The following is an 11,521-nucleotide window of genomic DNA, read 5'->3' as shown; positions in this document are numbered from 1 at the left end:
GTTGTAGAATTTCGTAGCCAATAGCTAACCATCTCCACCGTCACCGTCACTCAACTTCTCCAATAGGCAACTGTTCCTGATGACAAAGAATTTATGTTTTAAAAGGATTTAAAAAGATTATACTCTCTCTCAAATGTAGGAGAGAGTCACCATAAATGTAATGCTTAAAAATACCCATGCTGATCTTGTGCCAGAAAGACGTTAACACCTGCTTTTGCAATTATCTTTGCAGCAACGGCCACCAGCCATGATAAATTGGCTGTAGCAGGTCATATGCACTCATTTTCATTCTCTCCCCAAATATTTTTAAGGTCGAATATCAGAATGCCCTAAAATGCATTTGGACTCTGGCATTTGTCTTGTTATTACCAGCACAAACCTCTGGTGTGGCACTTTAGTAAATGGAAAAATGCTATTTGTCTTGTTAGCATCTATAAAAGCCCTGAAAATGCTTAGTAAATATGGCCATAAATTTGTACAGAAAAACTCAATCTGTATCTGTATGTTTTCAGTATAGGCTTCCTAAATAGAGAGTAGCTGTTATTACTATCATCTTCTAGCATGAAGACAGGCAAGAGTTTATCCTTATTATATAACCAGCTGAAGCAGCAGCAGGGCAGCTGCCCCATTATAACACGTTTGCATACACACACGTGCACACATGCACACACATACACGAGCACACGAGTGCACACGAGCACACACGGAAACACACATGCGCACACGAGCGCATGGACACACGAGCGCACACACAAGCACGCACACACACATACGGACACGAGCGCACACGCAAGCACGCACACACACATGCACACGTGTGCACATGAGCACACATGCGCACACACGCACACACACACACACACCTGGAAGAAGTCCTAGTGGGCCGGTGGAGGCCACTCTTCCATTTGGGCCCAATAAATTCCAGAATCCCAGCTGAACGATAATGCCCTGTTCTATAGAAGGTGTAGTACCTTCGATTAGATTCAGAACCAAAGTCCCAGCTCCCTAGGGCAGAGATGGCCAATGTATCAGTTTCTCATGCTAACTTCTGGCCTTAATCATTTAATTAACCCTAAAATTTACACCATTTGACATTGTAGCTACATTTCTTGATAAGCACATGAATGTTCTTTTGTCCTATTATAAAACATTTTACTGTCATCTTATCTACAAGTGAACCAGTGTTGGTGTTGTGTATACAGCCAATTAGCTCATTTAGCCAGGGTATTTAATGGAAACAAAAACTTGCATACACACTGGCCCTCTGCTTCTTGCCTTCCCCATGATTTCCACTGTCATACAAAATAAGAAAAGGCAATATAATAGCTTACTTATCTGTAATACAACATGTAGCCTTTAATTACTATATTTATGCTTTCTAAAGAAAAAACTGATCAAATTGATTTGAGTTTCAGAACAAAGTGAGCGAACAATAAAGAAGCATCATATTCAACTTATAATAAAATTTATATTAAACCTTAAACAGATTTTCTTTAATTCTGAATGTGTATATGTGGTCATTTATACTAAACCAGTGTTCAAGGACAAAGCAAATGGTAATGAGCCAAACCAATTTTGTGTTAGTCTGTTTAAGGATCACGCTTTCAATCATCTTAATTAAACATGAGATTAGCTGGAACAAAATCTTGCATACACAGGGGTACTCCAGGACTCGGTTTGAAAGCCACTGGTCCAAATTTATCTGCAGAACAGCCAATATACATGGACAACTATTACATCCACCCTGCACTTCACTGCATAAAGTGGCATAAACAAAAGTTAACACATACTCACATAAATGACCTCAAACATATTTATTTGCATTTGTATTATTGAATTCATGATCTTGACTTTTGTTTTTCATCAATTTTAAATGAGTTGTCAGATGTTTTAAAAGGTACCTATGGCTTAAATTAGGTTTTAGGGCTCAAATTAGCATTCAGCTAGGGTTAGGGTTAAGGTTAGGAAAACGGTAAGCCTGAGTGTTGAGGCAAGTTTATGGCTGTGTTCAGCAGCTTGATGAAAGGTGGGCCTCTCCATGTTGTACAAATTGGAGCCAAGGACTGCACAGTAGGGACATTAAGTTGGGTTGTCCACTAAGTGTGTGAGCGACAGTGACTCGGCAGTGCCTCAAAATGTCCCAGGGTCATCCACAAAATATTACAGCCTTGTCCAAATAATACAATAACTTATAATAAATTGGCACATGGAGAGTCATCTATTGTGACTACATTTTCTTGTGGGAAAAAAATAATGAATTTTGTATTTTGACTGTATTGTTACCTTTCGCTTATATTGAGATGGGTCGCTGAAACACCAATACTGGAACCAACCACACTGGTACCAGTGAGCAATGTCAAAAGAGGAGTTTTTGAAGTATTCTTTCTGTTGATTCAATAAAAATGTGATAAAAAATTATTATTAAAGTTACTGCACAACTGAAAGAAACTGATGTGTTCATCAGTCCCAAACCTGCTCTCTCCATATCACAGCTTCCTCTCTGGGTGTGAACTGGCTTCTCAGTCATGAACTAGCAAGCTATTCTTAGCATATTCGTCACTTTCCTCAATAAATGAATGCTACATTTCATTTCTCTCTTTCAAAATGCCCTTGAGAACATCTGAAGTCTAGGCATGTTTTCTAAAATAAATAAATAAATAAATAAATACATTTCAGCAGGAATTTCATTCCCACTTTATCTTTCTAACGGATCTTTTTGTTTCGAGGAGAGGAATTCATTTCACCTCTGTTTAATGCAGCTCCATGACCTAGCCTCCTCTCACGTAAGACTTCACAAATCAAAATATTCCTTCGTGACCGAAAGCTGTGACTTTATGTACCTTGCTTCAGGAGAATAATCTCTTTTGTCATTTACACTGAGACATAGATGCTTTTACATTTTGCTTTTACATTTTTACATCAGTATATATTACTCATCAGAATATATTCCCCCCCAACCCCCCTCCCCCCCACCCCACCCCCCACACACACACCACCTGCCTCCCCAGACATACCTGAAGTCCAAGTCCCAGGTTCTAGGCTCTTTTCACTGTTGAAAGTGTCTGATTATCTCCTTTCTCTGTTCTGGCTGTGCCGTCTCAACACGCACAGTTAAATCCATCTTGTATCTGACCCTGGATACAGGATTATCTGTGGTGGCCATCATCGACATCTGCCAGAGCAGGGAAATGGTTCTCTGTCAATCCACACAATTCACCATACACACTTAAACAAACTGTTCCACACCACTTTTGTGTCTTCAAGCACAATATTTGGAGACTCAAAAAATGCATGTCCCAAAATTAATTATGATGGACAACTGACCTCTTTATAAACACAGTTGTTAAATGCATTTTAACTACCTTTTTGCACATTCACACAAGTCAAAATAAAATTGCTTTAACCTCATAAAATAAAATCAATTCAGAAATAATAGCAAAAAATATACTATATTTTTAATATAGTTTGTTATATCCATATGTTCAGTACATGCAATCCCCCTGAAGTTGATTTAATTACTACAGTAACTGTTTGGGAACTTTATTTTGTTCAGAATGACCATTTTTTGACCCTCGCTGGGAGATGCTGGGAGAAACAAAGAATCGCAGTGAATACTGTACATTCTGATCAAAGTTCACATCCTTCTCAGTTGTTGCAATCAGATGTTTGATGGCCCCTTATTAATATACTAATGAATGACAGTCATCTTACTGGAAGTTTAACCTCTCAAGTAATTTATTTTTCAAGTTCATTAAGATTTATTCTTAAAAATGTATGTTTAAATCGACTTTACGTTTAAAAAATGGGTAAATATTCTCCCTCACTTTTGTAAAATATTTGGATGAGACATTGTAAAGATTTAGCCATGTTCACAGGCAGGAAAACAAGTTTTTTTCTGAAGTGGTTGCAATGAGAAAAACAAGTTTCTGACTCCATTAACCTGTAGTGTGGATGTTAGTGCGCATAAGTGTTTGCGTATACAGTATGTGTATTGACTGGGGTGTGCTGAAATAGTGGGTGGCAAGACTTGTACCCCAGAGAGCAAGACTATCTAATGCTGCCAGGCAATCATCTAATTGTTGACTGACAATAAGACCTTATATCCTAGTAGGTAAAGGTGCTACTCATCTGGGAATCTTGCAAATAATGTTCACGTCATGAATAAACGACTTTAACTTGATCTGGACACTGAAACTAACATCTGTCCCAGAGCTGCTGCACTTCCGATTAGTGAAACTATCACTATGCCCAGTGAGTAACCCGTATTCCGGTGTTCCCTCTAAACCGTATATAAGGCCAATTCACTGACTGGTCCTCCCAGAGATGGACACCTGGGTCAACGTATATGTAAACCACATACCTTAGATGCACTGAAAAGGGAAAACAGTTTACAATGGTACAATATGACTGTTGATGATAACCAAGGATAGGTATTTAAAGGTAAACATTGTATTTACAAAGCAAGACAAATAAGACATACAATCTAACAAAATAACACAACGAAAATGAACACAAATAGATTAGTTGTGCATACCCAAAATGACAAAATACTTGTGCAAGAAGATTATGGTACCAGGAAAACTGTTAAGCAGATTCTCCTTGAAGGTTTCTTTGGACTTGCCTTAAATGCTATCCACATTACACAGTTCCCTTTGTATGCTCAGATAAGGTTTGAACAGGTTATGTTCGTTATCATCAGCTGGATCTGTTTGGAAAATCATGAAGGAGTTTCTAATGACACATATTATCCTGCATGCCATATAATAAAGGCTAAGCCAAGCAAAACAGTCTGAATTACAGAATAAGTCTAAGGCAACAGAAGCCTATTTTAAACAAACTATTACCAGTAAATCTGAGAGTACTGAGAGTTGAAATATAAGCTTGATAATCCACATTTACCCAAAAGGCTGGTGTTGAATTATTCAAAGTAAAAAAACACTTTGAAGAAGGTTAGAGGACAGGGAAACTAGCAAGATACGTTAAACTAAAGGAGAACCCAAGCATTATTCCAGCCATCAGAGACACTAAACACAAACAGTACTTGTATGTGAAAATTGTCAATAGCACTTTAAAAGAATTGAATACCAAATTATATAGTTCTGAAGCATCCTCAGGCATGAACAAGAGATCAAATGATTTATCATTAAAGCGCAGCTTTTCTCTCTGAACATCACTGGAGATTTCTGGATGAACCTTTGACTGAGTCATAGATTACAGATGCTGTCAACACACTTGAGTCTGGAAAAATCCCCAGGATTATATGCATTTACCCCAGAAACATATAGAAAACACTTTTGAGAGCTAGTGCTTATTTTGTTCAGCATGTACCCTGAATTGCTTTCAGCTAGGTACCTATCTTCCCCTGTCTTCTTTTATGTCCTGCTTCTACATAAAAAGAAGAAAGAATCAGGTAAATGTAAAATTGTAAAATCTCTTTATTTTTATACAAAAATGGTAACTAAATAGTTCTTTTATAATAAATATCCAATTGCATGTTACACAGGGTTGGGGGGTAAATAAAATGACACATAATTGCTGAAAACACTGTCCTGCTACAGGTAACAGCTGGTAAACAACAAAGCAAACTATTCAAAAGGCAAGAAGTCCTATCTCTTTCAGGCTGCGGTTGAACTGTCCTCAGTAGGGTGGTGGATTGTGCCAGATGAGTCCAAAAGAATAATAAATAAATCTGAATGTCAGTCTGCTCATCAGTTCCCAAGATTGCTCTCTTCTGCGCTAATGTTCTCAATCCCCAGACTTCTGAACGTGTCGGAGCAGAAAGCATATCAATTGGATTTTGAAATATTGCAGTACCACAGGAGCTTAAGGGAGGGAAATGACTGTTTCCTTGCAAGACGATAACATTTGTGTAATGTGTTTTCTGTTTGTGGCTGGATGTGTTTTCTAGTACGGACAATTGGTTTCTTCTTGTAATCTGTACATACATGACTTGGCTTGAATGTGTCCATATGAAAAGCAGCAGATTCGAGGACAAAGACAACCAGAATGAGTACGTTCTACGAGTTCTGCTCATGAATTTCTTCAGGTGCGGGCATTATCATGTGATCTCTATTTAATATATAGCTCACACATAGCAAGATAGTGGAATCCTACGGCTTATATAATATATTGAAGGGCAGCCTGTGTCAATTCTAATATTTACCAGTACAAATAAAGCAACAGTAGTAATAATGGATCATATTATCTCTTCAATCACCACACACTGGCTTAAGCGGAGACAGAGGAAACGAGAAGGGACCATCCATCCCTCCCATTTGGCATTACACCTTGTAATGTGGAAATCACAACCTCATAACAAAATGAAATGGTGAAAAAACATAGGGGAAAATCATAATAAACAAAATTAATATTTTTGCTGTTAATGTGTATTTGCATAACAAGTCAACTGCTGCCCATGACGGAGTGTAGGGCAGCAGTTAGGACGGAGCATAGGACGGAGTGTAGCACAGTGGGTAAGGAACTGGGCTTGTAACCGAAAGGTTGCAGGTTCGATTCCTGGGTAAGGACACTGGGTTGTACCCTTGAGTAAGATACTTAACCGGAATTGCTCCAGTATATATCCAGCTGTATAAATGGATACAATGTAAAATGCTATGTAAAAAGTTGTGTAAGTCGCTCTGGATAAGAGCGTCTGCTAAATGCCTGTAATGTAATGTAATAATGATCCAATGTTACAGCAGCGGAGTCAGTTCTAAAGGAGCTACTGTGTTTGTGGCAAGTGGTCCGAGATCTCATCAATGCTTAAGTGGATGAAAAAGAGAGCCAAGACCTCTTTCAAGTCCATTTACAATGTGAATGCGAAAAAGGATCGAGTTCATTTGCAGCCGGTTCACTTTAAAAGAAATGTGTAAACACCCTTAAATAGAATGCTACCTCCAGGCTAAGGTGATTAACCTAAGGGGACCTGAATTGATTTTGAATATTTTTAATTTAGTGAAAAATGTGCTGGCCTCGGTTCTGCCAGTCTACTCCAGACCATTGTGTGGCTACAAGTGGAAAAGATTAGTGACCTGAAATGTTTGACAAAGAAATACTTTTTAAAGCTCAGCCAAATTTTTATGGGCATCTCTGGTAGCTGGCCTTTTCCCCCCCTCAGGATAGTTCAAACAAGCATGTGCTTGCTTCTAAAGCTTCCATTATTGCTGTTTCTTTTCACTCCATGGAACATAAGTTGAACTTTCTTGGTTATTGTGGTTGAAGAGTGTACACTCCAGAGCAAGCGGAATCCGGGTGCCTGATTGAGCACAGGGCTGGTCTACAATGAGACAGTCATTGCATCAAGTGATGCCCTCTCTTCTTGGACAATGCTGCAGCCAGTTATGTATTGACCTGTGGGGCCGCTGGCCACAATTGACACTGGCTAGTATTGGATGTGATACCAGACCTGGGTCACCATCCACACATTTCAACAGGGTCTTAACAGGATAAATCAACATGCAGCCCATAGCTGTGTTTGAGAACCAGTGAAACTTCCCTGACTAAATGCATGTGTTGGTGATGTTTCAAAGTGTTGGTTATTCAAGATATTACCAAAAACAAGTAAAATGACCGTTATCCCAGGAAGAAGCAGATCAGAAGTTCGTAGTAAAAACAGGAAGATTACGCAGCCGGCTACGGGAACAACTCAGCGAGAAAGTTCAAAATAGTACCGGTGGGTAATTAGTAGTAAACAGTTTAGAGTGGGTACATTTTGCATAATGTCATAACTGGAGCGCTGCCTCTGATTGGTGATAAGAGGCTGTGCTTCCTTCCGATTGGACCATTCAAATTCAAACCCATCCTATCTATTCAAACAAGTTCCATTCACATTGAAATTGAAATACAACAAGGGGGGGCTCGCCCCCTTCCCCCCCAGGACCCAGCGGATACTTCCCAAACGCAGAATACACAAAAATGTCTGTTTCCCAACAAAAGTAAGAAGTTATTCATTCATTCATACAGTTTATTTGGTAGGGACAATGCAAGTTAACATAGTACCACTTCAACTCGTTACAAACAAGTTGATGTAACTGATGTACCGCATACAGAGATTATAGCTATTGCTAGTTTCCAGCTCCTCTCCCCAGTTAGGCTTTTATGGCAAAGCCACAGACGTTCAATGGTAGTGTCTGAAATGCAGCACCTCTTTGGATATAGCAGCCTCTAGTGGCAGCAAGCGGATCAAAAATACTCTACATGAAGTGTTGCATATGCCAACCTACTATTTCAGAGTATTTTGGTCAGATGGAGAACAAAAGTTTCATAATTTAAAGATGGAATTTAACTCATTTCATTTTTTTTTGCATTCCATTTATATTAATTATGTCATTATGTGGTAAACAATCTGTGTTCAATGAAATCATGCCAATTTCCAGCCCCTTATTTAGTCCATCCTGCCGTTTCTCGACAGCAAAACAATTTTGCTTTTCACATTAAAATCCATGGCCGTGGCTGTGTAGGGTATAGATGCTATTGCACAAACGGTGTTACTCTAAAAGTGGTCTTGCATGCCAGCCTTACAACCGACTCCCTTGACTGCTGTATGTATCTCCCCACAATAAGCTTGGAGAAAGCTATGGAATGTAAAGCAAAGAGCCAGCATGTTTTTGGAATATACCACATATTTTTCTGACATATAATATTGTCTTATGCAAATTTAGCATGTATGGACATTTGTGAAAAAGGCCAGCATCAATCCATAGAATATTACTTGATTGTTAACTATGAAGTCCTGTTTCAAAGAGACCCTCCATGAATGTTTTTGTGGAGAGACTATAAAAGATATGGAATACAGAAGAATTGTGCTTCACATGGAAAAAAGCCTGCAGCAATCAGTATCATTACATTTGTCTGACTGTTGCTAGATTTTTTAACTAGCAGTTTAAAGTTGTTCAGTTGAGGCAATTTTGCTTCACATTTGAAAAATGTTACTTGTGTCAAGACAAATCTATACGACTTGAACTCCATAAATATCAATTAAACACGCACGCGTGCACTTACATTTTAAAAACCATCCAAGATGAAAACATGATGAAAAATCATGTCCCAAGGTGCAGGGGAGCAGCGGCTGTTTGGGTATAAAATACCGGCTACACTTGCACTTGAAGGGAAGAAAGTAATCTTTTATTAAAACCAACGTTTTTTGCCATATATCCTTCATCAGTTTCATAAAACATGATAGGCTAACACAATCAAAAAGTCATCCAATAAAAATTTAGGAGCACGTTAAAAGGCCAATGGTAAACATATCTCTACTTTCACAAATAAGCGTAGAAAATGTGAGGGCTCGTTATTTATTACGGGATAGATGTGCGTGAAGAGTTCGCACAATGGCCACTAGGTGGCACCCCAAGCCACATCTTAATATTTACAGCAAAATCATTTGTCCTCGGCTGCAGCTGCTGGCCTACGCCAGTGATAGTCTGAAATGTATCATCTTGCATGTCCCTCCCTCTAAGCTTTTTAGGCAAACCGTTTATTAAAGTACTCAGGCGTGGAGTAAATGTTGCCTGCTATGCCATTTTAAGGGCCCAACAGTCTGACATATTTCATGTGGAATGTGGGTGTGTACAATAATAAATTGAAATAAGTGCTATGTGGTTTTGTTGAAGTTATTGCGCTGGTCAACAAAATGCATTGTTGACATTTTCTGTTTTTTCCCCTCCAGTTCTGTTAGACCTGAGGTGGCTGCTTTTTCGGTCATCTTGGCGTGCACGTGTGATTGTCTCATCACCAAGAATTGTTTGCCACTCACCCAAATATGAAAATATGCTTTCTCAGCTGCAATATCTACTATAAAATATGCTCCACAGAGCATCAGTTTTATTCATTCAATTGTCCTCATTTCCCACTGTGCAGGCGTCCTGGTCATTCACAGGCAGACCATTTTGAGGTGAAGTTCTGAGTTCTGGTAATAATTCAGCATTTTACTGCCTGCACAGATGGCTGCAACTGAGGCATGACGGAATCAGAGAGCAACAGTGTGATTTAGTTTACAAGTTTGTCTTCACTGCTAAAGATTTTTCGGTTGCCTACTCTTACGGAAATGACATGTTCTGAAAAATATTGTAAATATGTAATTAAGGAAATGATATCTATATTTCCAAAGTACTGCAGTGCGATTGTGTATATCGCCCATGTAATGTGAATTGTTTAGTATCGTGATGTTATAATTTACTTTAAAAATATTTTCTATATACTCCATATTCTGTTTTATTAGTTGCTTCTGTTCCATACTTTAATCAAATCTGTTAAAAATCCTTGTTCTGCAATGGGTACACTACTACAATACTGAAGTGACAATTTCACTTATTTTTCCTACTTTATCTATTACATGCTTTTGGAGGGCTGTAGTCCCAATTTTAAGTCTTAATTACAGTGCTCTTTGTATTTTAAGAATTTTTTTTTTCTGGTATTCTCATGCCAGTTTTAGTTTCGTTCAATAACCATCAAACGTATGTTTGGTATGGAAGAAATAAGTAAAATTAACTATTGAAGTGTTCAAACACCTGTTGAAATTGAGCACTCAATTACAAACGTAATGCAGTTCAGTTGGATTGCATCACTCCAGCCTGTGCACCCCCCCCCGGCCCTATGCCCCTGGGATATGCTAATGAACATGCTTGTTTGTCGCCCCGTCTTGTCTGGGGCTCTGACGACATGCGTCTGCACGAGGCCCCCCGCCCTTCGCCACCTCTGTGGGGTGAACAGCGAAGCCCCTTCTTTGTTCTCACACGCACGTCGGGCGGTTGCCTCGGCCCCGTCTCAGCTTGGCTCGTCCCGACCTCTGACCTCTGCGCATCCCGCACGGGGGGAGGTGGGGGGAGGGAGGGGGGGTGACAACTGGAGGCAGCGTATCCTGTGGATTCCATTCGGGGGCTGGTAAAGCGATGCTCCGATCTAGGTCAGACGGTAACCGCTGACCTGGCCCCTCGTGACGCACTGTCTGCCGCTCTCCTTCTCCTGCGCGACCCGATTCCTGTGGCACGCGAACCTGTGGCTTCCCATCTGCTCCCGTATGTGCCATGCGTGTGCACCCGCCCCCATTGCGGCTCGCTTCCACCCATCCGTTTTACATGGATGTGCAGCTGCCCCGACGACGACGGCCTCGTACCGATGTCTGTGACTAACAAAACATGTATACACAATGCTCTTTGTTTTTTGTTCCTATTGCCTTGGTGCATGGCACCAAGTAAATTTATTCTGTTTAAAGTAACTGATTGAGTGACCAAACTTACTTTTTTACTTTTCAAATTCATTTTGATTTTTATTAGATTTTTTGGAACAGCCACATGAAATCAACTTTACTCAATCTGGAATGCTAGCAGCTAGAGACAATATATTTTCAGAAATAACTGCAAATGATTCTGTGTTATATGAATACACTCCATACACGTCTTCTTAGAAGCAGGATTTTTTTAGGTGTAACTGGTGGATGTGTTTTCCTAAATACGGAACTCATTCACTGATTCACTTTCTTTGTGTATCACTTACTCATACACACGGTCATGTTCTCACTCAC

The sequence above is a fragment of the Anguilla rostrata genome, chromosome 13, assembly GCF_018555375.3.
Source record: "Anguilla rostrata isolate EN2019 chromosome 13, ASM1855537v3, whole genome shotgun sequence".
Classification (NCBI taxonomy): Eukaryota; Metazoa; Chordata; class Actinopteri; order Anguilliformes; family Anguillidae; genus Anguilla; species Anguilla rostrata.
Note: the sequence above shows the minus strand (reverse complement) of the source record.